Source organism: Scyliorhinus torazame, chromosome 14 (genome assembly GCF_047496885.1).
Source record: "Scyliorhinus torazame isolate Kashiwa2021f chromosome 14, sScyTor2.1, whole genome shotgun sequence".
Lineage (NCBI taxonomy): Eukaryota > Metazoa > Chordata > Chondrichthyes > Carcharhiniformes > Scyliorhinidae > Scyliorhinus > Scyliorhinus torazame.
This window is the reverse complement of record NC_092720.1, coordinates 198,021,448-198,044,070: the sequence shown is the minus strand read 5'-3', so window position 1 is coordinate 198,044,070 and position 22,623 is coordinate 198,021,448. Positions and strand designations below refer to the sequence as shown.

General features: G+C 48.4%; 11 non-coding genes across 11 annotated transcripts; all 11 read right to left on the bottom strand.

Annotated features, from left to right (window-relative positions):
• Positions 1-1,432: 1,432 nt before the first annotated feature.
• On the bottom strand, positions 1,433-1,590 carry LOC140390879 (U1 spliceosomal RNA). Its single transcript, XR_011934931.1, has one exon. It is a non-coding gene; the product is annotated as a U1 spliceosomal RNA (small nuclear RNA).
• A 1,942-nt stretch (positions 1,591-3,532) lies between these two features.
• Positions 3,533-3,696, bottom strand: LOC140390750 (U1 spliceosomal RNA). The gene has a single exon (XR_011934807.1). It is a non-coding gene; the product is annotated as a U1 spliceosomal RNA (small nuclear RNA).
• A 1,921-nt stretch (positions 3,697-5,617) lies between these two features.
• LOC140390690 (U1 spliceosomal RNA) lies at positions 5,618-5,781 on the bottom strand. Its single transcript, XR_011934748.1, has one exon. It is a non-coding gene; the product is annotated as a U1 spliceosomal RNA (small nuclear RNA).
• A 1,942-nt stretch (positions 5,782-7,723) lies between these two features.
• LOC140390749 (U1 spliceosomal RNA) lies at positions 7,724-7,887 on the bottom strand. The gene has a single exon (XR_011934806.1). It is a non-coding gene; the product is annotated as a U1 spliceosomal RNA (small nuclear RNA).
• A 1,921-nt stretch (positions 7,888-9,808) lies between these two features.
• On the bottom strand, positions 9,809-9,972 carry LOC140390689 (U1 spliceosomal RNA). Its single transcript, XR_011934747.1, has one exon. It is a non-coding gene; the product is annotated as a U1 spliceosomal RNA (small nuclear RNA).
• Positions 9,973-11,916: 1,944 nt separating this feature from the next.
• LOC140390701 (U1 spliceosomal RNA) lies at positions 11,917-12,080 on the bottom strand. Its single transcript, XR_011934758.1, has one exon. It is a non-coding gene; the product is annotated as a U1 spliceosomal RNA (small nuclear RNA).
• Positions 12,081-14,002: 1,922 nt separating this feature from the next.
• LOC140390819 (U1 spliceosomal RNA) lies at positions 14,003-14,166 on the bottom strand. The gene has a single exon (XR_011934876.1). It is a non-coding gene; the product is annotated as a U1 spliceosomal RNA (small nuclear RNA).
• A 1,944-nt stretch (positions 14,167-16,110) lies between these two features.
• LOC140390699 (U1 spliceosomal RNA) lies at positions 16,111-16,274 on the bottom strand. Its single transcript, XR_011934757.1, has one exon. It is a non-coding gene; the product is annotated as a U1 spliceosomal RNA (small nuclear RNA).
• A 1,922-nt stretch (positions 16,275-18,196) lies between these two features.
• LOC140390808 (U1 spliceosomal RNA) lies at positions 18,197-18,360 on the bottom strand. The gene has a single exon (XR_011934865.1). It is a non-coding gene; the product is annotated as a U1 spliceosomal RNA (small nuclear RNA).
• A 1,944-nt stretch (positions 18,361-20,304) lies between these two features.
• On the bottom strand, positions 20,305-20,468 carry LOC140390673 (U1 spliceosomal RNA). The gene has a single exon (XR_011934731.1). It is a non-coding gene; the product is annotated as a U1 spliceosomal RNA (small nuclear RNA).
• A 1,944-nt stretch (positions 20,469-22,412) lies between these two features.
• LOC140390619 (U1 spliceosomal RNA) lies at positions 22,413-22,576 on the bottom strand. Its single transcript, XR_011934679.1, has one exon. It is a non-coding gene; the product is annotated as a U1 spliceosomal RNA (small nuclear RNA).
• Positions 22,577-22,623: the final 47 nt, after the last annotated feature.

Here is a 22,623-nt window from a genome sequence, read left to right as displayed (position 1 = left end):
GGTTAATCTTCATGGGGACATGCTCCCCACCCCCATCCCCACGCACGCACCCCATCCCACATGCATCACCACACACTCACACACTATATTGTTTAAAAATAAATTTAGAGTACCCAATTCATTTTATGTTCCAATTTATTGGCAATTTGATGTGGCCAATCCACCTAGCCTGTACATCTTTGGGTTGTGAGGGTGAGACCCACGCAAACACTGAGGGAAATGTGCAAACTCCTCATGGACAATGACCCGGGGCCTGGATCGAACTCTGGTCTTCGACGCCGTGAGGGAACAGTGCTAAGCACTGCGCCACCATGCCGCCCCTAAACAGACACACTACCCCGACCCTCCTGCACCCATCTTTTTTCTTTTAAATTTAGAGCACCCAATCATTTTGTTATTTTTTTAAATTAAGGGGCAATTTAGCATGGCCAATCCACCTAACCTGCACATCTTTGGGTTGTGGGGGTGAAACCCACGCAGACACGGCGAGAATGTGCAAACTCCACACGGACAGTGACCCTGGGCCAGGTTTCAAACCCGGGTCCTCAGCGCCGTTGTCCCAGTGCTAACCACTGCACCATGTGCCACTTTCGCACACACCCATCTGACACGCACAGACCCAGCACACCAGCCCCCCACGAAAAACACACACACACTCATTCTTGATACTCACAATCACCCAACACACACACCCGACACTGAGTTAACATTTCTGCAACGGGGATAGAAAGAAATTGATGAGGAGGATTTGAGAGTCACAAAGATGTTGATTGTAATAAAAACAATGATTATCGTCACAAGTAGGCTTACATTAACACTGCAATGTAGTTACTGTGAAAAACAACTAGTCGCCACAATCCGGCGCCTGTTCGGGTACAGAGCGGGAGAATTGAGAATGTCCAAATTACCTATCAGCATGCCTTTGGGGACTTGTGGGAGCAACCGGAGGAAAGCCACGCAGACACGTGGAGAATGTGCAGAGTCCACAGAGCCGGGAATGGGACCTGTGATCGTGGAGCTGTGAAGCAACTGCAGGGCAGCACGGTAGCAGAAGTGGATAGCACCGTTGCTTCACAGCACCAGGGCGCCAGATTCGATTCGCCGCTGGGTCACTGTCTGTGCGGAGCCTGCGTGGGTTTCCTCCAGGTGCTGCGGTGTCCTCCCACAGTGCAAAGAAGTGCAGGTTATGTGGACTGGCCATGCTAAACTGCCCTCATTGTCGAAAAAAGTTTAGGAGAGGTTAATGGGATAGGATAGAAGTGAGGGCTGAAGTGGGTCGGTGCAGACTGGATGGGCTGAACGGCCTCATTCTGAACTGCATGTTCTATGCTAACCACTGTGTTACCATGCGACCCTGTTGTTGGCTCCTGGAGAGGTTTTTAGGGCGATGCTTCCGATCTGAAAAGGATCAATCCATTTTTGTTTCGTAAATCTGGGGAGAGCGCGAACGCAGTCCCCCACTACCACAAATTTTGCAGTCGAGTATCCCGCATTTGGGGACATCGCAGGCGTCAGCACACCCGAAGTGCAATGGGCTAGCCTCGTCCTGGGCGAACCACCTTTTTGATCATGGTTTCACCAGGTAAGTATGCTTAAAAACAGTACACCCTCCCAGTCCACACCACACATCACATCTTTCACTCACACTTACTGCATTTACACGGCCAAACTGTCACTTTACTTACAATTATCTCTACCGAATTAGACTAGTTCTGTTGTATGATTTTGACAAATTGTCGAACATACCTCTCTATAAGAAACACATTGCCTAAAACGTCCGCTATGCTATTTGCATATTGGCCTTAAAAGGAAGTGAACAGCCCCTTATCTACCTGTCAGTCAAACGATGGACCGTTTTCCGGAATGAAGACTTTCTCTCTCAAAACTTTGTCTGTCCATCTTTGTTCAGCAAGGAAACAATTAACTTTTCTGACACGGAAATAGAAAGATTGATGAGGAGGTTTTTGGAGTCACGAAGATATTGGTTGTTGTCTCTAGGAGAGGTTTTTTAGCGTCATGAGCAGTTTATTGAGAGGCATGTTTGCAGGTTTATTTGGGGGTGGGGTCTGGTTAATCTTCATGGGGACATGCTCCCCACCCCCATCCCCACGCACGCACCCCATCCCACATGCATCACCACACACTCACACACTATATTGTTTAAAAATAAATTTAGAGTACCCAATTCATTTTATGTTCCAATTTATTGGCAATTTGATGTGGCCAATCCACCTAGCCTGTACATCTTTGGGTTGTGAGGGTGAGACCCACGCAAACACTGAGGAAAATGTGCAAACTCCTCATGGACAATGACCTGGGTCCTGGATCGAACTCTAGTCTTCGACGCCGTGAGGGAACAGTGCTAAGCACTGCGCCACCATGCCGCCCCTAAACACACACTACCCCGACACTCCTACACCCATCTTTTTTCTTTTAAATTTAGAGCACCCAATCATTTTGTTATTTTTTTAAATTAAGGGGCAATTTAGCATGGCTAATCCACCTAACCTGCACATCTTTGGGTTGTGGGGGTGAAACCCACGCAGACACGGCGAGAATGTGCAAACTCCACACGGACAGTGACCCTGGGCCAGGATTCAAACCCGGGTCCTCAGCGCCGTTGTCCCAGTGCTAACCACTGCACCATGTGCCATTTTCGCACACACCCATCTGACACGCACAGACCCAGCACACCAGCCCCCCACGAAAAACACACGCACACTCATTCTTGATACTCACAATCACCCCAACGCACACACACACCTCTGACACACACACACCCGACACAGAGTTAACATTTCCTCAACGGGGATAGAAAGAAATTGATGAGGAGGATTTGCGAGTCACATAAATGTTGATTGTAATAATAACAATGATTATCGTCACAAGTAGGCTTACATTAACACTGCAATGAAGTGACTGTGAAAAACAACTAGTCGCCAAAATCCGGCGCCTGTTCGGGTACAGAGCGGGAGAATTGAGAATGTCCAAATTACCTATCAGCATGCCTTTGGGGACTTGTGGGAGCAACCGGAGGAAAGCCACGCAGAGAATGTGCAGAGTCCACAGAGCCGGGAATGGGGCCTGGGATCGTGGAGCTGTGAAGCAACAGCAGGGCAGCAGGGTAGCAGAAGTGGATAGCACGGTGGCTTCACAGCGCCACGGTGCCAGATTCGATTCGCTGCTGGGTCACTGTCTGTGCGGAGTCTGCGTGGGTTTCCTCCAGGTGCTGCGGTGTCCTCCCACAGTGCAAAGAGGTGCTGGTTATGAGGACTGGCTATGCTAAACTGCCCTCATTGTCGAAAAAAGTTTAGGAGAGGTTAATGGGTTAAGGGGATAGGATAGAAGTGAGGGCTGAAGTGAGACGGCGCAGACTGGATGGGCTGAACGGCCTCATTCTGCACTGTATGTTCTGTGCTAACCACTGTGTTACCATGCTCTCCTGTTGTTGGCTCCGGGAGAGGTTTTTAGAGCGATCTTTCCAACATGTTGCTCGACCATAAAAGGTTCAATCTATTTTAGTTCCGTAAATCAGGGGAGAGCGCGAACGCAGTCCCCCACTACCACAAATTTTGCAGTCGAGTATCCCGCATTTGGGGACATCGCAGGCGTCAGCACACCCGAAGTGCAATGGGCTAGCCTCGTCCTGGGCGAACCACCTTGTTGACCATGGTGTCACCCCTGCCAGATAAGTATGCTTAAAAACAGTACACCCTCCCAGTCCACACCACACATCACATCTTTCACTCACACTTACTGCATTTACACGGCCAAACTGTCACTTTACTTACAATTATCTCTACCGAATTAGACTAGTTCTGTTGTATGATTTTGACAAATTGTCGAAAATACCTCTCTATAAGAAACACATTGCCTAAAACGTCCGCTATGCTATTTGCATATTGGCCTGAAAAGGAAGTGAACCGCCCCTTATCTACCTATCAGTCAAACGATGGGCCGTTTTCCGGAATGAAGACTATCTCTCTCAAAACTTTGTCTGTCCATCTTTATTCAGCAAGGAAACAATTAACTTTTCTGACACAGAAATAGAAAGATTGATGAGGAGGTTTTTGGAGTCACGAAGATATTGGTTGTTGTCTCTAGGAGAGGTTTTTTAGCGTCATGAGCAGTTTATTGAGAGGCATGTTTGCAGGTTTATTTGGGGGCGGGGTCAGGTTAATCTTCATGGGGACATGCTCCCCACCCCCATCCCCACGCACGCATCCCATCCCACATGCATCACCACACACTCACACACTATATTGTTTAAAAATAAATTTAGAGTACCCAATTCATTTTATGTTCCAATTTATTGGCAATTTGATGTGGCCAATCCACCTAGCCTGTACATCTTTGGGTTGTGAGGGTGAGACCCACGCAAACACTGAGGAAAATGTGCAAACTCCTCATGGACAATGGCCCGGGGCCTGGATCGAACTCTGGTCTTCGACGCCGTGAGGGAACAGTGCTAAGCACTGCGCCACCATGCCGCCCCTAAACAGACACACTACCCCGACCCTCCTGCACCCATCTTTTTTCTTTTAAATTTAGAGCACCCAATCATTTTGTTATTTTTTTAAATTAAGGGGCAATTTAGCATGGCCAATCCACCTAACCTGCACATCTTTGGGTTGTGGGGGTGAAACCCACGCAGACACGGCGAGAATGTGCAAACTCCACACGGACAGTGACCCTGGGCCAGGATTCAAACCCGGGTTCTCAGCGCCGTTGTCCCAGTGCTAACCACTGCACCATGTGCCACTTTCGCACACACCCATCTGACACGCACAGACCCAGCACACCAGCCCCCCACGAAAAACACACACACACTCATTCTTGATACTCACAATCACCCAACACACACACCCGACACTGAGTTAACATTTCTGCAACGGGGATAGAAAGAAATTGATGAGGAGGATTTGAGAGTCACAAAGATGTTGATTGTAATAAAAACAATGATTATCGTCACAAGTAGGCTTACATTAACACTGCAATGAAGTTACTGTGAAAAACAACTAGTCGCCACAATCCGGCGCCTGTTCGGGTGCAGAGCGGGAGAATTGAGAATGTCCAAATTACCTATCAGCATGCCTTTGGGGACTTGTGGGAGCAACCGGAGGAAAGCCACGCAGACACGTGGAGAATGTGCAGAGTCCACAGAGCCGGGAATGGGACCTGGGATCGTGGAGCTGTGAAGCAACTGCAGGGCAGCACGGTAGCAGAAGTGGATAGCACGGTGGCTTCACAGCACCAGGGTGCCAGATTCGATTCGCCGCTGGGTCACTGTCTGTGCGGAGTCTGCGTGGGTTTGCTCCAGGTGCTGCGGTGTCCTCCCACAGTGCAAAGAAGTGCAGGTTATGTGGACTGGCCATGCTAAACTGCCCTCATTGTCGAAAAAAGTTTAGGAGAGGTTAATGGGATAGGATAGAAGTGAGGGCTGAAGTGGGTCGGTGCAGACTGGATGGGCTGAACGGCCTCATTCTGAACTGCATGTTCTATGCTAACCACTGTGTTACCATGCTACCCTGTTGTTGGCTCCTGGAGAGGTTTTTAGGGCGATGCTTCCAACAGTTTGCTCGATCTGAAAAGGATCAATCTATTTTTGTTTCGTAAATCAGGGAGAGCGCGAACGCAGTCCCCCACTACCACAAATTTTGCAGTCGAGTATCCCGCATTTGGGGACATCGCAGGCGTCAGCACACCCGAAGTGCAATGGGCTAGCCTCGTCCTGGGCGAACCACCTTTTTGATCATGGTTTCACCCCTGCCAGGTAAGTATGCTTAAAAACAGTACACCCTCCCAGTCCACACCACACATCACATCTTTCACTCACACTTACTGCATTTACACGGCCAAACTGTCACTTTACTTACAATTATCTCTACCGAATTAGACTAGTTCTGTTGTATGATTTTGACAAATTGTCGAACATACCTCTCTATAAGAAACACATTGCCTAAAACGTCCGCTATGCTATTTGCATATTGGCCTTAAAAGGAAGTGAACCGCCCCTTATCTACCTGTCAGTCAAACGATGGACCGTTTTCCGGAATGAAGACTTTCTCTCTCAAAACTTTGTCTGTCCATCTTTGTTCAGCAAGGAAACAATTAACTTTTCTGACACGGAAATAGAAAGATTGATGAGGAGGTTTTTGGAGTCACGAAGATATTGGTTGTTGTCTCTAGGAGAGGTTTTTTAGCGTCATGAGCAGTTTATTGAGAGGCATGTTTGTAGGTTTATTTGGGGGTGGGGTCAGGTTAATCTTCATGGGGACATGCTCCCCACCCCCATCCCCACGCACGCACCCCATCCCACATGCATCACCACACACTCACACACTATATTGTTTAAAAATAAATTTAGAGTACCCAATTCATTTTATGTTCCAATTTATTGGCAATTTGATGTGGCCAATCCACCTAGCCTGTACATCTTTGGGTTGTGAGGGTGAGACCCACGCAAACACTGAGGAAAATGTGCAAACTCCTCATGGACAATGACCTGGGTCCTGGATCGAACTCTAGTCTTCGACGCCGTGAGGGAACAGTGCTAAGCACTGCGCCACCATGCCGCCCCTAAACACACACTACCCCGACACTCCTACACCCATCTTTTTTCTTTTAAATTTAGAGCACCCAATCATTTTGTTATTTTTTTAAATTAAGGGGCAATTTAGCATGGCTAATCCACCTAACCTGCACATCTTTGGGTTGTGGGGGTGAAACCCACGCAGACACGGCGAGAATGTGCAAACTCCACACGGACAGTGACCCTGGGCCAGGATTCAAACCCGGGTCCTCAGCGCCGTTGTCCCAGTGCTAACCACTGCACCATGTGCCATTTTCGCACACACCCATCTGACACGCACAGACCCAGCACACCAGCCCCCCACGAAAAACACACGCACACTCATTCTTGATACTCACAATCACCCCAACGCACACACACACCTCTGACACACACACACCCGACACAGAGTTAACATTCCCTCAACGGGGATAGAAAGAAATTGATGAGGAGGATTTGCGAGTCACATTAATGTTGATTGTAATAATAACAATGATTATCGTCACAAGTAGGCTTACATTAACACTGCAATGAAGTGACTGTGAAAAACAACTAGTCGCCAAAATCCGGCGCCTGTTCGGGTACAGAGCGGGAGAATTGAGAATGTCCAAATTACCTATCAGCATGCCTTTGGGGACTTGTGGGAGCAACCGGAGGAAAGCCACGCAGAGAATGTGCAGAGTCCACAGAGCCGGGAATGGGGCCTGGGATCGTGGAGCTGTGAAGCAACAGCAGGGCAGCAGGGTAGCAGAAGTGGATAGCACGGTGGCTTCACAGCGCCACGGTGCCAGATTCGATTCGCTGCTGGGTCACTGTCTGTGCGGAGTCTGCGTGGGTTTCCTCCAGGTGCTGCGGTGTCCTCCCACAGTGCAAAGAGGTGCTGGTTATGAGGACTGGCTATGCTAAACTGCCCTCATTGTCGAAAAAAGTTTAGGAGAGGTTAATGGGTTAAGGGGATAGGATAGAAGTGAGGGCTGAAGTGAGACGGCGCAGACTGGATGGGCTGAACGGCCTCATTCTGCACTGTATGTTCTGTGCTAACCACTGTGTTACCATGCTCTCCTGTTGTTGGCTCCGGGAGAGGTTTTTAGAGCGATCTTTCCAACATGTTGCTCGACCATAAAAGGTTCAATCTATTTTAGTTCCGTAAATCAGGGGAGAGCGCGAACGCAGTCCCCCACTACCACAAATTTTGCAGTCGAGTATCCCGCATTTGGGGACATCGCAGGCGTCAGCACACCCGAAGTGCAATGGGCTAGCCTCGTCCTGGGCGAACCACCTTGTTGACCATGGTGTCACCCCTGCCAGATAAGTATGCTTAAAAACAGTACACCCTCCCAGTCCACACCACACATCACATCTTTCACTCACACTTACTGCATTTACACGGCCAAACTGTCACTTTACTTACAATTATCTCTACCGAATTAGACTAGTTCTGTTGTATGATTTTGACAAATTGTCGAAAATACCTCTCTATAAGAAACACATTGCCTAAAACGTCCGCTATGCTATTTGCATATTGGCCTGAAAAGGAAGTGAACCGCCCCTTATCTACCTATCAGTCAAACGATGGGCCGTTTTCCGGAATGAAGACTATCTCTCTCAAAACTTTGTCTGTCCATCTTTATTCAGCAAGGAAACAATTAACTTTTCTGACACAGAAATAGAAAGATTGATGAGGAGGTTTTTGGAGTCACGAAGATATTGGTTGTTGTCTCTAGGAGAGGTTTTTTAGCGTCATGAGCAGTTTATTGAGAGGCATGTTTGCAGGTTTATTTGGGGGCGGGGTCAGGTTAATCTTCATGGGGACATGCTCCCCACCCCCATCCCCACGCACGCATCCCATCCCACATGCATCACCACACACTCACACACTATATTGTTTAAAAATAAATTTAGAGTACCCAATTCATTTTATGTTCCAATTTATTGGCAATTTGATGTGGCCAATCCACCTAGCCTGTACATCTTTGGGTTGTGAGGGTGAGACCCACGCAAACACTGAGGAAAATGTGCAAACTCCTCATGGACAATGGCCCGGGGCCTGGATCGAACTCTGGTCTTCGACGCCGTGAGGGAACAGTGCTAAGCACTGCGCCACCATGCCGCCCCTAAACAGACACACTACCCCGACCCTCCTGCACCCATCTTTTTTCTTTTAAATTTAGAGCACCCAATCATTTTGTTATTTTTTTAAATTAAGGGGCAATTTAGCATGGCCAATCCACCTAACCTGCACATCTTTGGGTTGTGGGGGTGAAACCCACGCAGACACGGCGAGAATGTGCAAACTCCACACGGACAGTGACCCTGGGCCAGGATTCAAACCCGGGTTCTCAGCGCCGTTGTCCCAGTGCTAACCACTGCACCATGTGCCACTTTCGCACACACCCATCTGACACGCACAGACCCAGCACACCAGCCCCCCACGAAAAACACACACACACTCATTCTTGATACTCACAATCACCCAACACACACACCCGACACTGAGTTAACATTTCTGCAACGGGGATAGAAAGAAATTGATGAGGAGGATTTGAGAGTCACAAAGATGTTGATTGTAATAAAAACAATGATTATCGTCACAAGTAGGCTTACATTAACACTGCAATGAAGTTACTGTGAAAAACAACTAGTCGCCACAATCCGGCGCCTGTTCGGGTGCAGAGCGGGAGAATTGAGAATGTCCAAATTACCTATCAGCATGCCTTTGGGGACTTGTGGGAGCAACCGGAGGAAAGCCACGCAGACACGTGGAGAATGTGCAGAGTCCACAGAGCCGGGAATGGGACCTGGGATCGTGGAGCTGTGAAGCAACTGCAGGGCAGCACGGTAGCAGAAGTGGATAGCACGGTGGCTTCACAGCACCAGGGTGCCAGATTCGATTCGCCGCTGGGTCACTGTCTGTGCGGAGTCTGCGTGGGTTTGCTCCAGGTGCTGCGGTGTCCTCCCACAGTGCAAAGAAGTGCAGGTTATGTGGACTGGCCATGCTAAACTGCCCTCATTGTCGAAAAAAGTTTAGGAGAGGTTAATGGGATAGGATAGAAGTGAGGGCTGAAGTGGGTCGGTGCAGACTGGATGGGCTGAACGGCCTCATTCTGAACTGCATGTTCTATGCTAACCACTGTGTTACCATGCTACCCTGTTGTTGGCTCCTGGAGAGGTTTTTAGGGCGATGCTTCCAACAGTTTGCTCGATCTGAAAAGGATCAATCTATTTTTGTTTCGTAAATCAGGGAGAGCGCGAACGCAGTCCCCCACTACCACAAATTTTGCAGTCGAGTATCCCGCATTTGGGGACATCGCAGGCGTCAGCACACCCGAAGTGCAATGGGCTAGCCTCGTCCTGGGCGAACCACCTTTTTGATCATGGTTTCACCCCTGCCAGGTAAGTATGCTTAAAAACAGTACACCCTCCCAGTCCACACCACACATCACATCTTTCACTCACACTTACTGCATTTACACGGCCAAACTGTCACTTTACTTACAATTATCTCTACCGAATTAGACTAGTTCTGTTGTATGATTTTGACAAATTGTCGAACATACCTCTCTATAAGAAACACATTGCCTAAAACGTCCGCTATGCTATTTGCATATTGGCCTTAAAAGGAAGTGAACCGCCCCTTATCTACCTGTCAGTCAAACGATGGACCGTTTTCCGGAATGAAGACTTTCTCTCTCAAAACTTTGTCTGTCCATCTTTGTTCAGCAAGGAAACAATTAACTTTTCTGACACGGAAATAGAAAGATTGATGAGGAGGTTTTTGGAGTCACGAAGATATTGGTTGTTGTCTCTAGGAGAGGTTTTTTAGCGTCATGAGCAGTTTATTGAGAGGCATGTTTGTAGGTTTATTTGGGGGTGGGGTCAGGTTAATCTTCATGGGGACATGCTCCCCACCCCCATCCCCACGCACGCACCCCATCCCACATGCATCACCACACACTCACACACTATATTGTTTAAAAATAAATTTAGAGTACCCAATTCATTTTATGTTCCAATTTATTGGCAATTTGATGTGGCCAATCCACCTAGCCTGTACATCTTTGGGTTGTGAGGGTGAGACCCACGCAAACACTGAGGAAAATGTGCAAACTCCTCATGGACAATGACCTGGGTCCTGGATCGAACTCTAGTCTTCGACGCCGTGAGGGAACAGTGCTAAGCACTGCGCCACCATGCCGCCCCTAAACAGACACACTACCCCGACACTCCTACACCCATCTTTTTTCTTTTAAATTTAGAGCACCCAATCATTTTGTTATTTTTTTAAATTAAGGGGCAATTTAGCATGGCCAATCCACCTAACCTGCACATCTTTGGGTTGTGGGGGTGAAACCCACGCAGACACGGCGAGAATGTGCAAACTCCACACGGACAGTGACCCTGGGCCAGGATTCAAACCCGGGTCCTCAGCGCCGTTGTCCCAGTGCTAACCACTGCACCATGTGCCATTTTCGCACACACCCATCTGACACGCACAGACCCAGCACACCAGCCCCCCACGAAAAACACACGCACACTCATTCTTGATACTCACAATCACCCCAACGCACACACACACCTCTGACACACACACACCCGACACAGAGTTAACATTTCCTCAACGGGGATAGAAAGAAATTGATGAGGAGGATTTGCGAGTCACATAAATGTTGATTGTAATAATAACAATGATTATCGTCACAAGTAGGCTTACATTAACACTGCAATGAAGTGACTGTGAAAAACAACTAGTCGCCAAAATCCGGCGCCTGTTCGGGTACAGAGCGGGAGAATTGAGAATGTCCAAATTACCTATCAGCATGCCTTTGGGGACTTGTGGGAGCAACCGGAGGAAAGCCACGCAGAGAATGTGCAGAGTCCACAGAGCCGGGAATGGGACCTGGGATCGTGGAGCTGTGAAGCAACAGCAGGGCAGCAGGGTAGCAGAAGTGGATAGCACGGTGGCTTCACAGCGCCACGGTGCCAGATTCGATTCGCTGCTGGGTCACTGTCTGTGCGGAGTCTGCGTGGGTTTCCTCCAGGTGCTGCGGTGTCCTCCCACAGTGCAAAGAGGTGCTGGTTATGAGGACTGGCTGTGCTAAACTGCCCTCATTGTCGAAAAAAGTTTAGGAGAGGTTAATGGGTTAAGGGGATAGGATAGAAGTGAGGGCTGAAGTGAGACGGCGCAGACTGGATGGGCTGAACGGCCTCATTCTGCACTGTATGTTCTGTGCTAACCACTGTGTTACCATGCTCTCCTGTTGTTGGCTCCGGGAGAGGTTTTTAGAGCGATCTTTCCAACATGTTGCTCGACCAGAAAAGGATCAATCTATTTTAGTTCCGTAAATCAGGGGAGAGCGCGAACGCAGTCCCCCACTACCACAAATTTTGCAGTCGAGTATCCCGCATTTGGGGACATCGCAGGCGTCAGCACACCCGAAGTGCAATGGGCTAGCCTCGTCCTGGGCGAACCACCTTGTTGACCATGGTGTCACCCCTGCCAGGTAAGTATGCTTACAAACAGTACACCCTCCCAGTCCACACCACACATCACATCTTTCACTCACACTTACTGCATTTACACGGCCAAACTGTCACTTTACTTACAATTATCTCTACCGAATTAGACTAGTTCTGTTGTATGATTTTGACAAATTGTCGAAAATACCTCTCTATAAGAAACACATTGCCTAAAACGTCCGCTATGCTATTTGCATATTGGCCTGAAAAGGAAGTGAACCGCCCCTTATCTACCTATCAGTCAAACGATGGGCCGTTTTCCGGAATGAAGACTATCTCTCTCAAAACTTTGTCTGTCCATCTTTATTCAGCAAGGAAACAATTAACTTTTCTGACACAGAAATAGAAAGATTGATGAGGAGGTTTTTGGAGTCACGAAGATATTGGTTGTTGTCTCTAGGAGAGGTTTTTTAGCGTCATGAGCAGTTTATTGAGAGGCATGTTTGCAGGTTTATTTGGGGGCGGGGTCAGGTTAATCTTCATGGGGACATGCTCCCCACCCCCATCCCCACGCACGCATCCCATCCCACATGCATCACCACACACTCACACACTATATTGTTTAAAAATAAATTTAGAGTACCCAATTCATTTTATGTTCCAATTTATTGGCAATTTGATGTGGCCAATCCACCTAGCCTGTACATCTTTGGGTTGTGAGGGTGAGACCCACGCAAACACTGAGGAAAATGTGCAAACTCCTCATGGACAATGGCCCGGGGCCTGGATCGAACTCTGGTCTTCGACGCCGTGAGGGAACAGTGCTAAGCACTGCGCCACCATGCCGCCCCTAAACAGACACACTACCCCGACCCTCCTGCACCCATCTTTTTTCTTTTAAATTTAGAGCACCCAATCATTTTGTTATTTTTTTAAATTAAGGGGCAATTTAGCATGGCCAATCCACCTAACCTGCACATCTTTGGGTTGTGGGGGTGAAACCCACGCAGACACGGCGAGAATGTGCAAACTCCACACGGACAGTGACCCTGGGCCAGGATTCAAACCCGGGTTCTCAGCGCCGTTGTCCCAGTGCTAACCACTGCACCATGTGCCACTTTCGCACACACCCATCTGACACGCACAGACCCAGCACACCAGCCCCCCACGAAAAACACACACACACTCATTCTTGATACTCACAATCACCCAACACACACACCCGACACTGAGTTAACATTTCTGCAACGGGGATAGAAAGAAATTGATGAGGAGGATTTGAGAGTCACAAAGATGTTGATTGCAATAAAAACAATGATTATCGTCACAAGTAGGCTTACATTAACACTGCAATGAAGTTACTGTGAAAAACAACTAGTCGCCACAATCCGGCGCCTGTTCGGGTACAGAGCGGGAGAATTGAGTATGTCCAAATTACCTATCAGCATGCCTTTGGGGACTTGTGGGAGCAACCGGAGGAAAGCCACGCAGACACGTGGAGAATGTGCAGAGTCCACAGAGCCGGGAATGGGACCTGGGATCGTGGAGCTGTGAAGCAACTGCAGGGCAGCACGGTAGCAGAAGTGGATAGCACGGTGGCTTCACAGCACCAGGGTGCCAGATTCGATTCGCCGCTGGGTCACTGTCTGTGCGGAGTCTGCGTGGGTTTGCTCCAGGTGCTGCGGTGTCCTCCCACAGTGCAAAGAAGTGCAGGTTATGTGGACTGGCTATGCTAAACTGCCCTCATTGTCGAAAAAAGTTTAGGAGAGGTTCATGGGATAGGATAGAAGTGAGGGCTGAAGTGGGTCGGTGCAGACTGGATGGGCTGAACGGCCTCATTCTGAACTGCATGTTCTATGCTAACCACTGTGTTACCATGCTACCCTGTTGTTGGCTCCTGGAGAGGTTTTTAGGGCGATGCTTCCAACAGGTTGCTCGATCTGAAAAGGATCAATCTATTTTTGTTTCGTAAATCAGGGGAGAGCGCGAACGCAGTCCCCCACTACCACAAATTTTGCAGTCGAGTATCCCGCATTTGGGGACATCGCAGGCGTCAGCACACCCGAAGTGCAATGGGCTAGCCTCGTCCTGGGCGAACCACCTTTTTGATCATGGTTTCACCCCTGCCAGGTAAGTATGCTTAAAAGCAGTACACCCTCCCAGTCCACACCACACATCACATCTTTCACTCACACTTACTGCATTTACACGGCCAAACTGTCACTTTACTTACAATTATCTCTACCGAATTAGACTAGTTCTGTTGTATGATTTTGACAAATTGTCGAACATACCTCTCTATAAGAAACACATTGCCTAAAACGTCCGCTATGCTATTTGCATATTGGCCTTAAAAGGAAGTGAACCGCCCCTTATCTACCTGTCAGTCAAACGATGGACCGTTTTCCGGAATGAAGACTTTCTCTCTCAAAACTTTGTCTGTCCATCTTTGTTCAGCAAGGAAACAATTAACTTTTCTGACACGGAAATAGAAAGATTGATGAGGAGGTTTTTGGAGTCACGAAGATATTGGTTGTTGTCTCTAGGAGAGGTTTTTTAGCGTCATGAGCAGTTTATTGAGAGGCATGTTTGTAGGTTTATTTGGGGGTGGGGTCAGGTTAATCTTCATGGGGACATGCTCCCCACCCCCATCCCCACGCACGCACCCCAACCCACATGCATCACCACACACTCACACACTATATTGTTTAAAAATAAATTTAGAGTACCCAATTCATTTTATGTTCCAATTTATTGGCAATTTGATGTGGCCAATCCACCTAGCCTGTACATCTTTGGGTTGTGAGGGTGAGACCCACGCAAACACTGAGGAAAATGTGCAAACTCCTCATGGACAATGACCTGGGTCCTGGATCAAACTCTAGTCTTCGACGCCGTGAGGGAACAGTGCTAAGCACTGCGCCACCATACCGCCCCTAAACAGACACACTACCCCGACACTCCTACACCCATCTTTTTTCTTTTAAATTTAGAGCACCCAATCATTTTGTTATTTTTTTAAATTAAGGGGCAATTTAGCATAGCCAATCCACCTAACCTGCACATCTTTGGGTTGTGGGGGTGAAACCCACGCAGACACGGCGAGAATGTGCAAACTCCACACGGACAGTGACCCTGGGCCAGGATTCAAACCCGGGTCCTCAGCGCCGTTGTCCCAGTGCTAACCACTGCACCATGTGCCATTTTCGCACACACCCATCTGACACGCACAGACCCAGCACACCAGCCCCCCACGAAAAACACACGCACACTCATTCTTGATACTCACAATCACCCCAACGCACACACACACCTCTGACACACACACACCCGACACAGAGTTAACATTTCCTCAACGGGGATAGAAAGAAATTGATGAGGAGGATTTGCGAGTCACATAAATGTTGATTGTAATAATAACAATGATTATCGTCACAAGTAGGCTTACATTAACACTGCAATGAAGTGACTGTGAAAAACAACTAGTCGCCAAAATCCGGCGCCTGTTCGGGTACAGAGCGGGAGAATTGAGAATGTCCAAATTACCTATCAGCATGCCTTTGGGGACTTGTGGGAGCAACCGGAGGAAAGCCACGCAGAGAATGTGCAGAGTCCACAGAGCCGGGAATGGGACCTGGGATCGTGGAGCTGTGAAGCAACAGCAGGGCAGCAGGGTAGCAGAAGTGGATAGCACGGTGGCTTCACAGCGCCACAGTGCCAGATTCGATTCGCTGCTGGGTCACTGTCTGTGCGGAGTCTGCATGGGTTTCCTCCAGGTGCTGCGGTGTCCTCCCACAGTGCAAAGAGGTGCTGGTTATGAGGACTGGCTATGCTAAACTGCCCTCATTGTCGAAAAAAGTTTAGGAGAGGTTAATGGGTTAAGGGGATAGGATAGAAGTGAGGGCTGAAGTGAGACGGCGCAGACTGGATGGGCTGAACGGCCTCATTCTGCACTGTATGTTCTGTGCTAACCACTGTGTTACCATGCTCTCCTGTTGTTGGCTCCGGGAGAGGTTTTTAGAGCGATCTTTCCAACATGTTGCTCGACCAGAAAAGGATCAATCTATTTTAGTTCCGTAAATCAGGGGAGAGCGCGAACGCAGTCCCCCACTACCACAAATTTTGCAGTCGAGTATCCCGCATTTGGGGACATCGCAGGCGTCAGCACACCCGAAGTGCAATGGGCTAGCCTCGTCCTGGGCGAACCACCTTGTTGACCATGGTGTCACCCCTGCCAGGTAAGTATGCTTAAAAACAGTACACCCTCCCAGTCCACACCACACATCACATCTTTCACTCACACTTACTGCATTTACACGGCCAAACTGTCACTTTACTTACAATTATCTCTACCGAATTAGACTAGTTCTGTTGTATGATTTTGACAAATTGTCGAAAATACCTCTCTATAAGAAACACATTGCCTAAAACGTCCGCTATGCTATTTGCATATTGGCCTGAAAAGGAAGTGAACCGCCCCTTATCTACCTATCAGTCAAACGATGGGCCGTTTTCCGGAATGAAGACTATCTCTCTCAAAACTTTGTCTGTCCATCTTTATTCAGCAAGGAAACAATTAACTTTTCTGACACAGAAATAGAAAGATTGATGAGGAGGTTTTTGGAGTCACGAAGATATTGGTTGTTGTCTCTAGGAGAGGTTTTTTAGCGTCATGAGCAGTTTATTGAGAGGCATGTTTGCAGGTTTATTTGGGGGCGGGGTCAGGTTAATCTTCATGGGGACATGCTCCCCACCCCCATCCCCACGCACGCACCCCATCCCACATGCATCACCACACACTCACACACTATATTGTTTAAAAATAAATTTAGAGTACCCAATTCATTTTATGTTCCAATTTATTGGCAATTTGATGTGGCCAATCCACCTAGCCTGTACATCTTTGGGTTGTGAGGGTGAGACCCACGCAAACACTGAGGAAAATGTGCAAACTCCTCATGGACAATGGCCCGGGGCCTGGATCGAACTCTGGTCTTCGACGCCGTGAGGGAACAGTGCTAAGCACTGCGCCACCATGCCGCCCCTAAACAGACACACTACCCCGACCCTCCTGCACCCATCTTTTTTCTTTTAAATTTAGAGCACCCAATCATTTTGTTATTTTTTTAAATTAAGGGGCAATTTAGCATGGCCAATCCACCTAACCTGCACATCTTTGGGTTGTGGGGGTGAAACCCACGCAGACACGGCGAGAATGTGCAAACTCCACACGGACAGTGACCCTGGGCCAGGATTCAAACCCGGGTTCTCAGCGCCGTTGTCCCAGTGCTAACCACTGCACCATGTGCCACTTTCGCACACACCCATCTGACACGCACAGACCCAGCACACCAGCCCCCCACGAAAAACACACACACACTCATTCTTGATACTCACAATCACCCAACACACACACCCGACACTGAGTTAACATTTCTGCAACGGGGATAGAAACAAATTGATGAGGAGGATTTGAGAGTCACAAAGATGTTGATTGTAATAAAAACAATGATTATCGTCACAAGTAGGCTTACATTAACACTGCAATGAAGTTACTGTGAAAAACAACTAGTCGCCACAATCCGGCGCCTGTTCGGGTACAGAGCGGGAGAATTGAGAATGTCCAAATTACCTATCAGCATGCCTTTGGGGACTTGTGGGAGCAACCGGAGGAAAGCCACGCAGACACGTGGAGAATGTGCAGAGTCCACAGAGCCGGGAATGGGACCTGGGATCGTGGAGCTGTGAAGCAACTGCAGGGCAGCACGGTAGCAGAAGTGGATAGCACGGTGGCTTCACAGCACCAGGGTGCCAGATTCGATTCGCCGCTGGGTCACTGTCTGTGCGGAGTCTGCGTGGGTTTGCTCCAGGTGCTGCGGTGTCCTCCCACAGTGCAAAGAAGTGCAGGTTATGTGGACTGGCCATGCTAAACTGCCCTCATTGTCGAAAAAAGTTTAGGAGAGGTTAATGGGATAGGATAGAAGTGAGGGCTGAAGTGGGTCGGTGCAGACTGGATGGGCTGAACGGCCTCATTCTGAACTGCATGTTCTATGCTAACCACTGTGTTACCATGCTACCCTGTTGTTGGCTCCTGGAGAGGTTTTTAGGGCGATGCTTCCAACAGGTTGCTCGATCTGAAAAGGATCAATCTATTTTTGTTTCGTAAATCAGGGGAGAGCGCGAACGCAGTCCCCCACTACCACAAATTTTGCAGTCGAGTATCCCGCATTTGGGGACATCGCAGGCGTCAGCACACCCGAAGTGCAATGGGCTAGCCTCGTCCTGGGCGAACCACCTTTTTGATCATGGTTTCACCCCTGCCAGGTAAGTATGCTTAAAAACAGTACACCCTCCCAGTCCACACCACACATCACATCTTTCACTCACACTTACTGCATTTACACGGCCAAACTGTCACTTTACTTACAATTATCTCTACCGAATTAGACTAGTTCTGTTGTATGATTTTGACAAATTGTCGAACATACCTCTCTATAAGAAACACATTGCCTAAAACGTCCGCTATGCTATTTGCATATTGGCCTTAAAAGGAAGTGAACCGCCCCTTATCTACCTGTCAGTCAAACGATGGACCGTTTTCCGGAATGAAGACTTTCTCTCTCAAAACTTTGTCTGTCCATCTTTGTTCAGCAAGGAAACAATTAACTTTTCTGACACGGAAATAGAAAGATTGATGAGGAGGTTTTTGGAGTCACGAAGATATTGGTTGTTGTCTCTAGGAGAGGTTTTTTAGCGTCATGAGCAGTTTATTGAGAGGCATGTTTGTAGGTTTATTTGGGGGTGGGGTCAGGTTAATCTTCATGGGGACATGCTCCCCACCCCCATCCCCACGCACGCACCCCATCCCACATGCATCACCACACACTCACACACTATATTGTTTAAAAATAAATTTAGAGTACCCAATTCATTTTATGTTCCAATTTATTGGCAATTTGATGTGGCCAATCCACCTAGCCTGTACATCTTTGGGTTGTGAGGGTGAGACCCACGCAAACACTGAGGAAAATGTGCAAACTCCTCATGGACAATGACCTGGGTCCTGGATCGAACTCTAGTCTTCGATGCCGTGAGGGAACAGTGCTAAGCACTGCGCCACCATGCCGCCCCTAAACAGACACACTACCCCGACACTCCTACACCCATCTTTTTTCTTTTAAATTTAGAGCACCCAATCATTTTGTTATTTTTTTAAATTAAGGGGCAATTTAGCATAGCCAATCCACCTAACCTGCACATCTTTGGGTTGTGGGGGTGAAACCCACGCAGACACGGCGAGAATGTGCAAACTCCACACGGACAGTGACCCTGGGCCAGGATTCAAACCCGGGTCCTCAGCGCCGTTGTCCCAGTGCTAACCACTGCACCATGTGCCATTTTCGCACACACCCATCTGACACGCACAGACCCAGCACACCAGCCCCCCACGAAAAACACACGCACACTCATTCTTGATACTCACAATCACCCCAACGCACACACACACCTCTGACACACACACACCCGACACAGAGTTAACATTTCCTCAACGGGGATAGAAAGAAATTGATGAGGAGGATTTGCGAGTCACATAAATGTTGATTGTAATAATAACAATGATTATCGTCACAAGTAGGCTTACATTAACACTGCAATGAAGTGACTGTGAAAAACAACTAGTCGCCAAAATCCGGCGCCTGTTCGGGTACAGAGCGGGAGAATTGAGAATGTCCAAATTACCTATCAGCATGCCTTTGGGGACTTGTGGGAGCAACCGGAGGAAAGCCATGCAGAGAATGTGCAGAGTCCACAGAGCCGGGAATGGGACCTGGGATCGTGGAGCTGTGAAGCAACAGCAGGGCAGCAGGGTAGCAAAAGTGGATAGCACGGTGGCTTCACAGCGCCACGGTGCCAGATTCGATTCGCTGCTGGGTCACTGTCTGTGCGGAGTCTGCGTGGGTTTCCTCCAGGTGCTGCGGTGTCCTCCCACAGTGCAAAGAGGTGCTGGTTATGTGGACTGGCTATGCTAAACTGCCCTCATTGTCGAAAAAAGTTTTGGAGAGGTTAATGGGTTAAGGGGATAGGATAGAAGTGAGGGCTGAAGTGAGACGGTGCAGACTGGATGGGCTGAACGGCCTCATTCTGCACTGTATGTTCTGTGCTAACCACTGTGTTACCATGCTCTCCTGTTGTTGGCTCCGGGAGAGGTTTTTAGAGCGATCTTTCCAACATGTTGCTCGACCAGAAAAGGATCAATCTATTTTAGTTCCGTAAATCAGGGGATAACGCGAACGCAGTCCCCCACTACCACAAATTTTGCAGTCGAGTATCCCGCATTTGGGGACATCGCAGGCGTCAGCACACCCGAAGTGCAATGGGCTAGCCTCGTCCTGGGCGAACCACCTTTTTGATCATGGTTTCACCCCTGCCAGGTAAGTATGCTTAAAAACAGTACACCCTCCCAGTCCACACCACACATCACATCTTTCACTCACACTTACTGCATTTACACGGCCAAACTGTCACTTTACTTACAATTATCTCTACCGAATTAGACTAGTTCTGTTGTATGATTTTGACAAATTGTCGAACATACCTCTCTATAAGAAACACATTGCCTAAAACGTCCGCTATGCTATTTGCATATTGGCCTTAAAAGGAAGTGAACCGCCCCTTATCTACCTGTCAGTCAAACGATGGACCGTTTTCCGGAATGAAGACTTTCTCTCTCAAAACTTTGTCTGTCCATCTTTGTTCAGCAAGGAAACAATTAACTTTTCTGACACGGAAATAGAAAGATTGATGAGGAGGTTTTTGGAGTCACGAAGATATTGGTTGTTGTCTCTAGGAGAGGTTTTTTAGCGTCATGAGCAGTTTATTGAGAGGCATGTTTGTAGGTTTATTTGGGGGTGGGGTCAGGTTAATCTTCATGGGGACATGCTCCCCACCCCCATCCCCACGCACGCACCCCATCCCACATGCATCACCACACACTCACACACTATATTGTTTAAAAATAAATTTAGAGTACCCAATTCATTTTATGTTCCAATTTATTGGCAATTTGATGTGGCCAATCCACCTAGCCTGTACATCTTTGGGTTGTGAGGGTGAGACCCACGCAAACACTGAGGAAAATGTGCAAACTCCTCATGGACAATGACCTGGGTCCTGGATCGAACTCTAGTCTTCGACGCCGTGAGGGAACAGTGCTAAGCACTGCGCCACCATGCCGCCCCTAAACAGACACACTACCCCGACACTCCTACACCCATCTTTTTTCTTTTAAATTTAGAGCACCCAATCATTTTGTTATTTTTTTAAATTAAGGGGCAATTTAGCATAGCCAATCCACCTAACCTGCACATCTTTGGGTTGTGGGGGTGAAACCCACGCAGACACGGCGAGAATGTGCAAACTCCACACGGACAGTGACCCTGGGCCAGGATTCAAACCCGGGTCCTCAGCGCCGTTGTCCCAGTGCTAACCACTGCACCATGTGCCATTTTCGCACACACCCATCTGACACGCACAGACCCAGCACACCAGCCCCCCACGAAAAACACACGCACACTCATTCTTGATACTCACAATCACCCCAACGCACACACACACCTCTGACACACACACACCCGACACAGAGTTAACATTTCCTCAACGGGGATAGAAAGAAATTGATGAGGAGGATTTGCGAGTCACATAAATGTTGATTGTAATAATAACAATGATTATCGTCACAAGTAGGCTTACATTAACACTGCAATGAAGTGACTGTGAAAAACAACTAGTCGCCAAAATCCGGCGCCTGTTCGGGTACAGAGCGGGAGAATTGAGAATGTCCAAATTACCTATCAGCATGCCTTTGGGGACTTGTGGGAGCAACCGGAGGAAAGCCATGCAGAGAATGTGCAGAGTCCACAGAGCCGGGAATGGGACCTGGGATCGTGGAGCTGTGAAGCAACAGCAGGGCAGCAGGGTAGCAAAAGTGGATAGCACGGTGGCTTCACAGCGCCACGGTGCCAGATTCGATTCGCTGCTGGGTCACTGTCTGTGCGGAGTCTGCGTGGGTTTCCTCCAGGTGCTGCGGTGTCCTCCCACAGTGCAAAGAGGTGCTGGTTATGTGGACTGGCTATGCTAAACTGCCCTCATTGTCGAAAAAAGTTTTGGAGAGGTTAATGGGTTAAGGGGATAGGATAGAAGTGAGGGCTGAAGTGAGACGGTGCAGACTGGATGGGCTGACCGGCCTCATTCTGCACTGTATGTTCTGTGCTAACCACTGTGTTACCATGCTCTCCTGTTGTTGGCTCCGGGAGAGGTTTTTAGAGCGATCTTTCCAACATGTTGCTCGACCAGAAAAGGATCAATCTATTTTAGTTCCGTAAATCAGGGGAGAGCGCGAACGCAGTCCCCCACTACCACAAATTTTGCAGTCGAGTATCCCGCATTTGGGGACATCGCAGGCGTCAGCACACCCGAAGTGCAATGGGCTAGCCTCGTCCTGGGCGAACCACCTTGTTGATCATGGTTTCACCCCTGCCAGGTAAGTATGCTTAAAAACAGTACACTCTCCCAGTCCACACCACACATCACATCTT